The sequence below is a fragment of the Clupea harengus genome, chromosome 12 (genome assembly GCF_900700415.2).
Source record: "Clupea harengus chromosome 12, Ch_v2.0.2, whole genome shotgun sequence".
Taxonomy (NCBI): Eukaryota; Metazoa; Chordata; class Actinopteri; order Clupeiformes; family Clupeidae; genus Clupea; species Clupea harengus.
In genome coordinates this window covers 10,364,532-10,377,381 of record NC_045163.1, presented here as the reverse complement: position 1 = coordinate 10,377,381, position 12,850 = coordinate 10,364,532, and positions in this window count along the sequence as shown.

The window sequence follows — 12,850 nt, the reverse complement described above, 5'->3', positions numbered from 1 at the left end:
AGTAACTTCGAACTGATAAATAACACCCAAAAAGGTTCATTAGTTTGCGTGGGATACGGAGCTTGTGGAGCTTAATGTTATTGTGTGTGTAACTCCGGTGATAAATGGCAATTTAATATGTAAACTCAAAATGAGGTATGAATATTAAATGGCCTGATCTCAAAATAAGGTTTGAATTTTATGTGGCCTGATCTCAAAATAAGGTTTGAATTTTACGTGGCTTGATCGTTTAGCAAATGTGTGTCCTGCTTGTGAGTTGGTGTGATTGAAGGCGTCCTACATATGACGCTCTGATGTCGGTGAGTCTTTACTGACACTAATCCCTGGGCTCTCAGGGCCTGGGTTCTCTGAAAGGAGTCTTTTCTGCCCTGGATTATCTGTACTTTAAGGGAAGGCTGCTGTTAAAGCACATCAGTCCTCATTAGGGAGAACTTTGCCTTCATACGCAACAACAAACATGTTTTTTTCGTCACTTTTCCTGTAAAGAGAGAGAAATTGTCAGGAAAAGTGTGTGTGTGTGTGTGTGACAGAGAAAGAGACAGAGACATAGACAGAGGGACCGAGCAAACAAACAAAATGAATTCTGAACACAAAATGAACTCCTCTCCTCCTCTTCACTGGGCTTAGCTGGTATGTCCATTATCAGACATTATGCATAATGCATTATTTTAATGCATCTCAAATCATTTCCTGGTTGAACTGGTGGAAATAAATTATTTTGGGTGAATTTGCAATCTCTGGTTTCTGTTTAAATGTGTGTGTGTGTGTCTGTGTGTGTCTCCAGACAAAGCTTCTAACAGGAGAATGTGTCCATATGGATGGAATCACTAATATGGACTCCATCCCACTAATGGATTGCCTTAGAGTGCCACCTCGTTGCCGGGTCAACAGGAGTAGTCTGTCAGCCTCTTTTGGGGAGAAAAAAAAAGAAAGGAAAAAAAAAACTGTCCATGGCTATGTGTCATCCAGGAGTGTATTTGGCTTGAGAGTGTGTTACTCAGGAGTGTGTGTTACTAGAGTGTGTTTGGTCTTGAGTGTGTGCTTTACTGGAGGGAGTAGTGAGCAGAGCAGTCCACAGCGCTTGACTCCTACACACAGAGGCCTGTCAGGAGAGGATGTGTGTGAGCCCACCGAACCCCTGTGAGATGAATCACCAGCTGGATGAAGGGGGGTGTGTGTGTGTGTGGTGGGGGTATGTGGAGAGATGGTTGAGGACTGCATGTGCTGTATATGAGGCCACAGAGACTGTCTGTCAAGCACAGCTTATCAGGGATGGGAGAGCTGAGTGAGAAAAGAAAGGCTGGTGGTGATCGTGTGTGTGCATTTGTGGTTTCAGCATGGATAAGACGGACATCTTAAAGTGGTGTGTGCGCATTTGTGGATTCAGCATGGATAAGACAGACATTGTGTGAGTGTGTGTGTGTGTGTGTGTGTGCATTTAGCGTGTGAAGGGCAGACATACCACATTCTGGTGGTGATATCTCGAAAACGGACTGTGTGTGTGTGTGTGTGTTTGTGTGTGAGAGAGAGAGAGCGATAAAGTAACAAATATTTGTGTTTTAAGGCATACAGCATGAGAAAGTGAGCTTAGAGACACACACACTCCCCACTCTCCCGCTAAGCTTACCTGTACTGCAACATGAAAATAGAACCCTGTTAGCTTTACGCCAACTTCCACACTAACAAAGAACTTAAACTTAAACTTACTGTACTTGTAATATGTACTATATGTATGTACTATGTACTAGAACCTTTGATTAGCAAATAAACCTGGATTCCACATCACACAAAATAAATGTAAAAACTATTGGGGAGTGTTCCTTTAAGTCCAGGAGAGACAAGGGAGAATTCAGGGGAGTTGGGACGGATCGGATGGCAACCCTGTCTGAAACAACACACATGATCCTCACCCTCATCTACTAACATTTACTCCTGTGCTCTGCCTGCTTACTGGCACTCCTGCCTCTGCTCTGGCTCACACACACGCACACACACACAGACACACAGACACACAAAAATGGATGGGTGGCAGAGCCTGGCTGCACAGCTGGTGATGCCTGTTTTCCACCTACAGTAGGGTGTGTGTGTGTGTGTGCGAGAGACAGAGAGAGAGAGTGTGTGTGCGATAGAAATGTGTGTGTGTGTGAGTGTGTGTGTGTGTGTGTGTGTGTGTGTGTGTGTGTGTGTGAGAGAAATATGTGTGTGTGTGTGTGTGTGAGAGAAATATGTATGTGTGAGTGTGTGTGAGATGGAAGCACACTTTAGATGACCACACTGACTCAGAATGGGTATCACATGACAACCAACACTCTATGGAACAAATGGCAATTAGTCCATGACTTTTCTCACACACACACACACACACACAAGAAACCTCCTGAGTTCTCAAATGACAGGCATCATTGCTCATATGGCCTTTCCTATGCTTGCAGCTCTGTGTTGTGGCTGGTAGTTTGAGGGAGACCTCCAGCTACTGGGAGGTAACGAGTGTCCAGTGAGGTCTGCAGATGTATGAGGTGTCCTGCTGAGGCCCGGTCTAATTGGGTTTCCCAGCTGTAACTGGGTTCTGGAGGGGAAATGATGGCTTTCTGGGTCGAGGAGGCAGCACGGCTCATGGCTCTGACGCCACAATATCACACACTCAGTATGTGTGTGTGTGTGTGTGCGTGCGTGCGTGCGTGCGTGCGTGCGTGCGTGCGTGCGTGCGTGTTTAAGTGGCAGATCAATTTAAACATCACAAAGATAAGATCACCTTATGCCAGGTGGATTCTTCCCATCTGTATTCTGTCAGTGTGTTTGTGAGCGCTGACACAACTGTGTGTGTATCGAACTGTCAGATAAGTTTAAACATCACGAATGTAGACCACGTCATTACCAGTCAGCAAGTCCAGTGTGTATGCATGTGCGCGTGCACACCTCTCCCTGTCAAATTGTTTTAGACCTCAACAGCTATGACCACCTCATACAGGTCCATTAGTCTCCTCTTTCTGTGCGTGTGCGTATGTGTGTGCGGGTGTGTGTGTGTGTGTGTTTATGTGATTTTGTGTCTATGTCTGTGCATTCGTGTGTGTGTGTGTGTGTGTGTGTGTGTGTGTGTGTGTGTGTGTGTGTGCATGGGGGTGTGACTGGGTGTGTATGGCACTGACTCACCCTCTCCCAAATTGTCCCAATAGTGCGAGAGGAACAGATCAATCATAGTGGAGTGAGTGAGCCCATCTCTGGAGCTGGTGAGGATTTGTCATTCTGGAGGGGCTTCTATCTGGCCAGCGAAGCAGAAGATGGGAGAGTAGTTTACAGTCATCACTGTGTGACTGACCTACTCTTCCTGGCATCCGAGTGGAGGATGACAGCACAATAACAGAAACCTGAACCCGTCTGTAAGGAGTTTGGTCCTCCACAGTGAGGCCGTGTGGTTGCTCGCTCTGCGCGCGTGTGTGTGTGTGTGCGGCGTGTGTGTGTGTGTGTGTGTGTGTGTGTGTGTGTGTGCGTGTGTGTGCGTGCGTGCGTGTGTGTGTGTGTGCGTGCGTGCGTGTGTGTGTGTGTGTGTTTGTGTGTGTGTGTGTGTGTGTGTGTACTGTGCTGTCCAGTGGAGGAGTTTTTCTGAGGCTTTTTTTTTGTGAGCGAAGCAAAGCATGAGCGGATTATGTAACAGTGAAAATGAAGTATGGGGAAACAATTCAAGTTTAATTTTGCCTTGTAATTTTTGAATTTAATTTAGAAATGTTATGTTTGTTTTAGTGTGTGTATGTGTATGTGTGAGAGTGATCACATCTCTACCTGTGTGTGTGTGTGTGTGTGTGTGTGTGTGTGTGTGTGTGTGTGTGTGTGTGTGTATCAGTTATCTATGTCATTAAAATAAAATATGACAAAGACTATTCATCCATAGAGACATCCTTATTGATGCAACCTCTCAAGTATTTTATCTGATGAACTTTAATTGGGTCCTGTGTGTGTGTGTGTGTGTGTGTGTGTGTGTGTGTGTGTGTGTGTGTGTCTCTCGCTCTTTGTAGGTGTTGACTATTCTCAGTGGTATGATTTGTCGCTCAGGGAGAGATATAAATAATTGTGTGTGACCTCTTGCTAATTAAGGTCAGTGGATATTATCTTTCCATTATCTCTGGAGGACGGAGAGCCTGTACCAGTCAGTGTCTTGATCTCCAGGTACTTAGAACAATAATAATCACTAATGGATAGTAAAAAGTGCACAAAAACCTTCATGGCCACAGTTTAGTTAACAGTGATGGAACAAAAAACGCATCATCAATGTTCCCATGAATACATTTAGTTCCTGCTGCGTGTTTGACAACATAGCGTCGTACTGAACATAGCGCCGTACTGAACATAGCGTCGTTTATAACATAGGATTGTTAGGAATATTGCGTCGTTAGGAATAGTCTAGTCTGCTGTTTCTGATTTTCTGAATGTAACATTCTGTGATCAGGGAGTAATAATAGTCAGTGATGCTTTGTCCTTCCATATGTTGTGGTCATATCATACACATATCATATCATATCATACCCTCTGCCAGCCTCATCTCTGTGTGTCTTTTTAATAAGCTACTGCTGGCCATTGTCTGTACAGTGTGTCTTTTTTCTTCTTCTCAGAGTTAGTCAGAGGGAAATGAGCAATTCCCTGCAAATGTCTTCTTGATGTGTCATTTATTACTCTGACATATTGTTACAGTATACGATCCGGAAATGGTAAAATGATAATCAACATTTATCATGTGTGATTTAATGCCTTGCAAACAAATTATTAAACCCTGAAATTAATTTACATCTTGCGTTATACAACTAAATGAGTGTGTTCAGACTTTTTGCAGACACATTTTGAGGTAATTTTTTTTTAGATTTTTTCACATGTTAAATCATTTGTATAATGAACTCTTAAAAGTGACTAAAGAGTCACAAAAAATCCCTTTGCATTTTGCCCAACGTTTATAGAGAAGAAGTATTTTGTCGCCGGAACCATCTAGATTTGCTAATTGGTTGAATTGTTAAACCAGGAAGCAGGAATGATAACTGTTCTCATCTGTGGCTGGTGTAGCTGGCTCAGCAATTGTTCTGGCCCTGCTCTGACTCAGATTTACTTTTGCATTCAGAATTTACTTCTAGTAATTTGGCCAGAGTCAGCAAATAGTAGATCAAGCAAATAGCGGATCAAGGAGAAAACATTGAAAGCAAAGTGCCATGAAACCAATGCTTTAGTTTTGCAGTTGCAGGACTGTGAACAGAATGGGAACAGAGAGAGGGAGAGTGGGGATGAGAATCTGTCAGAATTCGCTGAAGTGCATAAGATGTTGAGGAAAAGTATGGCCGCTTCTGGAATAATGTGAGTGATGGCATAGAGCACGTGGAGCTTGGGAGCCTGTTCCCCCGCCACGGCCCAGATGAGGCCCAGATGGGGCCAGTGATGACTGCTGCCCAGGGGAAGACCTCACAGATCTCTTCTCCCAGGCTCCTTCACTCCAGTTCTTATACACTCAGGTGGGGCTTTGGCCTCCTAGCCTCCTCCACCTGAGTGCTGTATTGAAAAGATGCAAAGCTCTTCCTGCAGTTTCCCTGATGTTAGGTTAACCTGTAGGAAACGTGTGACTCTATGGGTCATGGTTGCAGTCCTCAGAATGCACTCAACGTGAAGTTCATACTCATTTGGTCTTCATCCATGCAGGTGTAGAATGGGTGTGAACCCATGAGTTTGGTGTGGTTAGCACCTCAGATAAAAGCATCTGGTCAATAAATAAATGTGAGCATAAAGTTTGATCAACTTTTACTCGGATCAGACAAGTTGGGTTGAGGCATGCGACAGGTTTGTGCAAGACCAAGCAATGCCTGGCTGCTTTCTAAGCTTTACAGCTCCATGGAGGCTGAATGTCTTTTATGAAGCTGGTGTGTGCACAGCTGACAAGACATCTCAGGACTTGCTGCAGGATTCCTGCAGTACTGTGGCTGTGTTTGCAGGATGTCTGAGATATTGGGTCTCTGTATTTGAACAGTGTTATGTGTTGGGCAATGTGCACAGTCATTGAAGTAGTGTAGTAGGAGGCACCAGAAAGGGTAGAACTCCTATGACATGACCCTGACACGACCTCTTTGACCCCTGCTATGACCTCTGTGAGCTTTGTGCTTATTTGCACAATGAAATGAACAGTTCCGTGTGTCTTGAGAGTGAACAGGCCCTCACATGCCTTTCTTATTTGGGTTAGGTACTTCCTCGTCAGGCTAGTGGGGTTCTGCTTTATTCCTCAATCCTGCTGACTTCTCAAGAACTTAATATTGACCTAACTGATATATGATCTGCTGTATGCTCACTGCCATGTTTCACAATAGTTTTCACCCCCTGTGTGTTAGAGATCGTTCAGAGTTCAGAGTTCAGGCCCTGTGAAATACCAGACACTAAAGTATGAGGGAGTTCAACCTAAAGACCTGTAAATGACAGTTGACAAATACTACTTTATGGACTGCTTTAAGCAAGTTCTGTTTGAGCAACACTGACCAGAAGACCATACATTTATATGTCTGTTGACAAGTGTGCTTGAGTAATGTATTCAGTTTGAATTTGAATGCGTTGATTTTGAATTTAATTTGTCTCAACCTGTCTTTCTGTGCAACTATCTCTCTGGTAGACCTGTCTCTGTACTTCACTTTTACCTATCTGTCTATCTCACGATAGAAAAGCAGTCGGATGGTTGTAGATATTATTATTATTTTTTTTTTAACCTTTAGAGTTTGTCATGTGAAAAAGTAGCAGACAGAGATTGAGGACTTCCAGTGGGATTTCTTCTGAACTCTCACTGACTGTTAATCTTTCAGACTGCCTCAAGAAAATGACATTCTGTCCTCCAGGCCAACTCAAGAATTATGTTTCCTTTTCATTTTCAGAGAAACTGGCTGAAAAAGTCTCCTACTACGTAATATGAGTTTGCCAGTCTCAACAAATAAATACAAGATTTTAGTTAAACATCTCCATTAGAAACTCAACTGGAACAGTCTCACTGTCACTAATCATTGACCAACCTACAGTACAGACTGCACACACACACACACACACATTACATTTACATTTACATTTAGTCATTTAGCAGACGCTTTTGTCCAAAGCGACGTACAAGGGAGAGAACAGTCAAGCTAAGAGCAATAAAAAGCATGGTGTAACAATAAATACTACTTTACATGAGAATTCGAAAAACAAAGACCTAGAAAAAGGAAAAAGAAGTGCAGGAATGTAACTGCTGAAGTGCAAGTTAAGCGCTAGTCAGGTGCCAGTTAGGAAGGGAGGTGCTCTCTGAAGAGTTGGGTCTTCAAAAGCTTCTTGAAGGTAGAGAGGGACGCCCCTGCTCTGGTAGTACTAGGCAGTTCGTTCCACCAACGTGGAACTACAAATGAAAATAGTCTGGATTGCCGTGCTTGCACAGACGGCAGTGCCAAACGACGCTCACTAGACGAGCGCAGCGTCCTGGGTGTAACATTTGCCCTTACAAGAGCATTTAGGTAGGTGGGAGCAGAACCAGCAAGCACTCTGTAGGCAAGCATAAGTGACTTGAACTTAATGCGAGCAGCTACTGGCAGCCAGTGGAGCTCAATGAGTAGCGGGGTGACGTGTGCCCTTTTCGGTTGGTTGAACACCAGACGCGCCGCCGCGTTCTGGATCATCTGTAGTGGTTTCACCACGCAAGCCGGCAGGCCCGTTAGGAGGGCGTTGCAGTAGTCAAGGCGGGAGCTCACCAAGGTTTGCACCAGCAGCTGGGTGGCATACTGGGTTAGGTACGGCCTGATTTTGCGGATGTTGTATAGCGCAAAGCGGCACGACCTGGAGACAGAGGCGATGTGGGCCGTGAAGGTCAGTTGGTCATCAATAATGACCCCGAGGTTTCTTGCTGTTTTGGATGGAGCAAGAGATAAAGAGTCAGTATTGATATTGATGTTGTGGTGGATGACCTGTTTGGCTGGGAAGACCATCAGTTCCGTTTTGGCCAGGTTCAGCTGAAGGTGGTGATTTTTCATCCATGTGGATATATCAGCGAGACAGTCCGAAATCCGCGCAGAGACCGTGGTGTCCTCAGGAGGGAAAGACAGAAACAGTTGAGTATCATCGGCATAACAGTGGTAGGAAAAACCATGCGAGCGGATGATAGGGCCCAACGAGGTGGTGTAAATGGCAAAGAGAAGTGGTCCCATCACCGAGCCTTGGGGCACCCCAGTGGTGAGGCGGTGAGGTACAGACAGCTGACCTTGCCATGACACGTTGAACGAGCGCCCAGTGAGGTAGGATTCAAACCAGGAGTGCGCATTGCCAGAAATGCCCATACTTGACAGTATGGACAGAAGGATGCGGTGGTTGACTGTATCAAACGCAGCTGATAAGTCAAGCAGGACGAGAGCCGAGGATTGAGCTGCTGCTCTAGCTGTTTTTAAGGCCTCCGTTACAGACAACAGGGCTGTTTCGGTGGAGTGACCGCTTTTGAATCCAGACTGGTTCGGATCGAGGAGATTGTTCTTTGACAGAACTCGGTACCTGTTTGGAAGCTGCCCTCTCAATGGTTTTAGATAGGAGCGTGAGAAGTGAGACCGGTCGATAGTTTCCACCTGAGTGGGATCGAGAGACGGCTTCTTGAGCAGCGGCGTTACCCGAGCCACTTTGAAAAGAGAAGGAAATGTTCCAGAATTAAATGAAGCATTAATCACCTGTGTTATTGCCGGTAAGACGGCAGGCGATATGGCTTGAAGGATGTTGGATGGGATGGGGTCCAGCGGGCATGTAGTTGGACGGCTACCTGTTAGGATTTTGGAGACCTCACTCTCGCTGAGAGGGATGAAAGAAGGAAATGATGAGCCATTGACGGTTGCGCCCTTAGGGGGCGAGACAGTTGGTCGAATACACACAACCACACACACACACATTCTGTCTCCTTTGTCAAAATGCTTGGTCCTCTCAGTCAGTCTGTGCATGTGTGTGCGGGTGTTTGTGTGTTTGGGGGTGTGTGTGTGTGTGTGTGTGTGTGTAGGTGTGTGTATATATTTGTCTGGCCAGGGCCGTGTCTCAAATCCATGAGCTCATCTTCAGCACACCTCTAGTAATCTGTCATTTAGTCATCACCCCCCTCTCTCTCTGTCTCTCTCTTTGTCTCTCTGTCTCCCAGTGCCTTCACACTTTGTTTAGTTTTCTACCTGTTCTACCTGTTTCTACCTGATTCTCCTTGCCTTCCTTCATTTTCTGTCACAAGAACCTGGAGTGTGGTTCTAATTAGAGGAGCTTTGTCTGTAAGGAAATCGGGTCTGTTGAGTCAGAGATGTTGACAGCCAGACACTCCTCTAGACCTGTCCCTATGGACTTCCAGGCACACTGCTATCTGGCATCTGGTGTATTGCCAGGCTTAAGGAAGATGCGCATTGACAACCTATGGGTAAACAAATACACACCGACATGCGTCAGTGAATGGTCAAACACACACACGCGCACACACACACACACACACACACACACACACACACAGACACACAGACCGTGGTTACATGCATTCGAATAACTGGCTTAGTCGGACTGAAATCGAATGATCCGTTTCATGTAAACATCTTTGTTCGACTATTTGCGGTCCAACTACGATCCGATTAACACCCCTGGATAACTCGATCCGATCCGGTTGATAATTCGACTATCGCGGCATGTAACTGGTGAATTGGATTAGGAACTGGACTTTGCGTCTTTGCGCATTCTTCAGATCCCGCCGCCCTCCTCCCTCCCTCCCTCCCTCCCAGGCCGTGACCCGGAAGACGAAAGAGACGATAAGTTGTCTCAACTGTTCATACTAATGACACGTTTATTTATGAATATCCTGCAGACTGTCTCACAAGCTTATTCTTGTTGATTATGAACAAACATAACAGAAGAGGTCCGAAGATATGAGCACCTTTACAACCCCTCGTTAAAAACGTATAAGGATGTTCAAATGACGATACTTATGTGGTGCCACTGTGTTGACAAAAACGTTGACTGCGACTGTTTGGACAGAACGCGCTAATTCACCGAACAAATACTTTCATATTAATTTCCCAACACTTGTTAATCATGTCCTCCATTCATATCGATGTGAATCAATCAATACTAATACAACTTTAACTGTGATGTGTTTTTGTTTCATTTCACAACGTATTTACTGTATAATCAACGATAGCAGGTGCCCGCTTGTAAACAGTCCACATTTTATTTGCTTAAAACACACAGCAGTACAGTCAAATCAGAAAGCAAATCAGCTGTCAATCGGCTACTACCTGACCAATACCTTTCAAACTCGGTGATAGTATTCACAACTAATTTGTTCTTCATTCTATCAAATATGATGGAAGTGTGGTCCGCCAGTGGCCTGTAATGGTCCGCGACGGCCAAAAGTAAATTATTGCGACATTTCTAACATACAACTCAGAACGAAGAGAAGACAGCCAGTAGTAGCCTAATCTAATAAAGAGTTGCCTAATCTATTAACAAGGTCATGGATTGGTGGTTTAAGACAGGAACTATGAAAAGAAAATTAAATGAGAAAGCCTCTGACACAGACAAGGAGAAAGTGCAACGGCGAGATGGTTCAGCCTCATTGGGCATTATCTCGCCGCGGAGTTGCATTCAAAACAGCGTGTTTTTCTCCCGCTGAGATGATAACTATATTCTGTGTTGTGTGACGTTGGATAATGACAGCTCTTAATTATGAAAAGTTGACTACTAGGATGGCTGTATTAATGCCAGTGGGCTAGCCTACTGTTGGTAGTGAAATACTGCGGTCGGTATGCGCATCGTTGTGTTTTGTGATACATTGGCCTGTCTGAGTGTGTGATTGGAGTATGAGGCTGTGAGCGAACTATAGTTTGTAACATAACCAAGTCATGCATGGAGCAGGGTTCCAGATGCTTTGCCTTGCGCATTGTCATGTCTATAACTAGCCTATTGGTACGTAAAAAAGAGAGCCCACCTGCGAAAATCATGTGTGCGCTAACAATTGTCTGGCGCCAGGTCTTGGGTAGGAGGCATGTTGTTCCGGGGATATTTAGTTAAATGGTCCGCAAATTTTTTTTTATTGGCTAAGTGGTCCTTGGTCTGAAAAAGTTTGAGAAACACTGCTTTATAGACAATAACGATCATACACTCCAATTGCACTCAAACAACCACACTCAAACGAGGAGATATTGTATCAATTAGCCTATTAAGTATTTTATTGTATTGTATTAATTGCACAAAGTTCAACGTTACAGCAACATAACTTTGCTCCGCTTGCTAAATCTGATATATCCGTGTGCATCACCGTTCTCGGACTCGCTCTCCCTCTCTCTCTGCCACACCCACCCTGTAACCTACGTGTTTATACATTATAGGAGCAAGACCATTATATTAACATTAGATGGGGGACCGGGATGAAAATGTGACCTGGAATATAGACCTGTCAGAGAAGGAACACCTGGCGATTCTCTCGCCTTTTATCTTTCACCTTTGAATAATGTAACTTATAAACACGTCGGCTGGCAGAAACAAACAAACAACGCGATGGACAACCCAAGAGGCAACACTCATTTCTGGACCGATGAACAGACGCGATTCATGCTCAATCAACTGTTGTTGCTGTTGGTAGCATAGACATATATATGTCTATGGTTGGTAGTGGTGAAGAGGTCAAGCGGAAACGGCTGTATCACCACTAGTTGTAATGAAAACAGCGCCACCTATCGTATCGGATATGACATGCTTTCGGCCAATGATTCGATTTATTCACTGCCATGTATATTGGGATAATAGCAGTTGCCCCAAAAGATAGCATTGTCCGACTAAAGCAAGATTCGAATTATACCATCATGTAAACGCACTGACACACACACACACAGATGCTCACACACGCACACACTCACTGGCTCACTCACTCAGTCTTATCTCTGAGATAAATTCATATGATCTCAGGAGAGGTGGCTGGTTGTTCTCTTATCAGCTGACCTGTCTGATCTGCTGTCTGTGGTTGTGTATTTATCTTAAATCTCACGTCATGGCGTACAGACAGCAATCCCAGACAGACCTCAGCTCCAGAACCGCGGGCCTTGTCCAGAATCAGCGCCGTGGCCGGAACTCTCAGTTCAACCCGATAAGGCTGACTCATGAGAACCTAATCACCTAATCAAGTTATTGTTTATTGTTCGTTCATCTGTTTGTTTGTTTTTTTCAATTGATCATGGTTTTATTTTGGCTGAGGTCCTCCAGCGACTTTAGACTGGACTGCATGGGCCACATGTTGTTAATATTCAGTTCCAAATCTAATATGCACAAGGAGGGTATTGTGTTTCAGGGCCATGGTGAAATCCTGGTACTGGAGATATCAGGGTAGTCAGCAGGTACAGCGGGGCTGTGTGTGTGTGTGTGTGGTGTGTGTGTGTTGAAATGTTGGTGGGAAGTGTTTCAGGAAGGCATTTCTTTATATGCCTGCCTCTTACTACTATGCCATATTATCCCATTTATTCAGCTTGCATGTGCTGTAGGCCCTAGTGTGTGTGTGTGTGTTTTACAGTACATGTGTCATAGGACTGTGATAGAATCTAAATGAGCACGCCAAAGTTAAAGAGGGGACCGTAGGACGTAGTCAGGTTTCTGGAGTTTATTTCGGCGTGGAGACCCCCTCTCAGCTGGTGCTCAGAGAAAGGCCTACCTTACTGTACACTAAGCTGGTATTTAAACCATTTCAGTCAGGTAGAATACAATAGGGGAGGGGATGACCACACCCTATAGGTGAGAGGAAGGGGGAGACAGTGGGGTGAGGGGTTCACCTATGGGGGAGGGGGTGATAACAGGGTACAAAGGGTTATAGCAGGAAGGAGACTCTGGG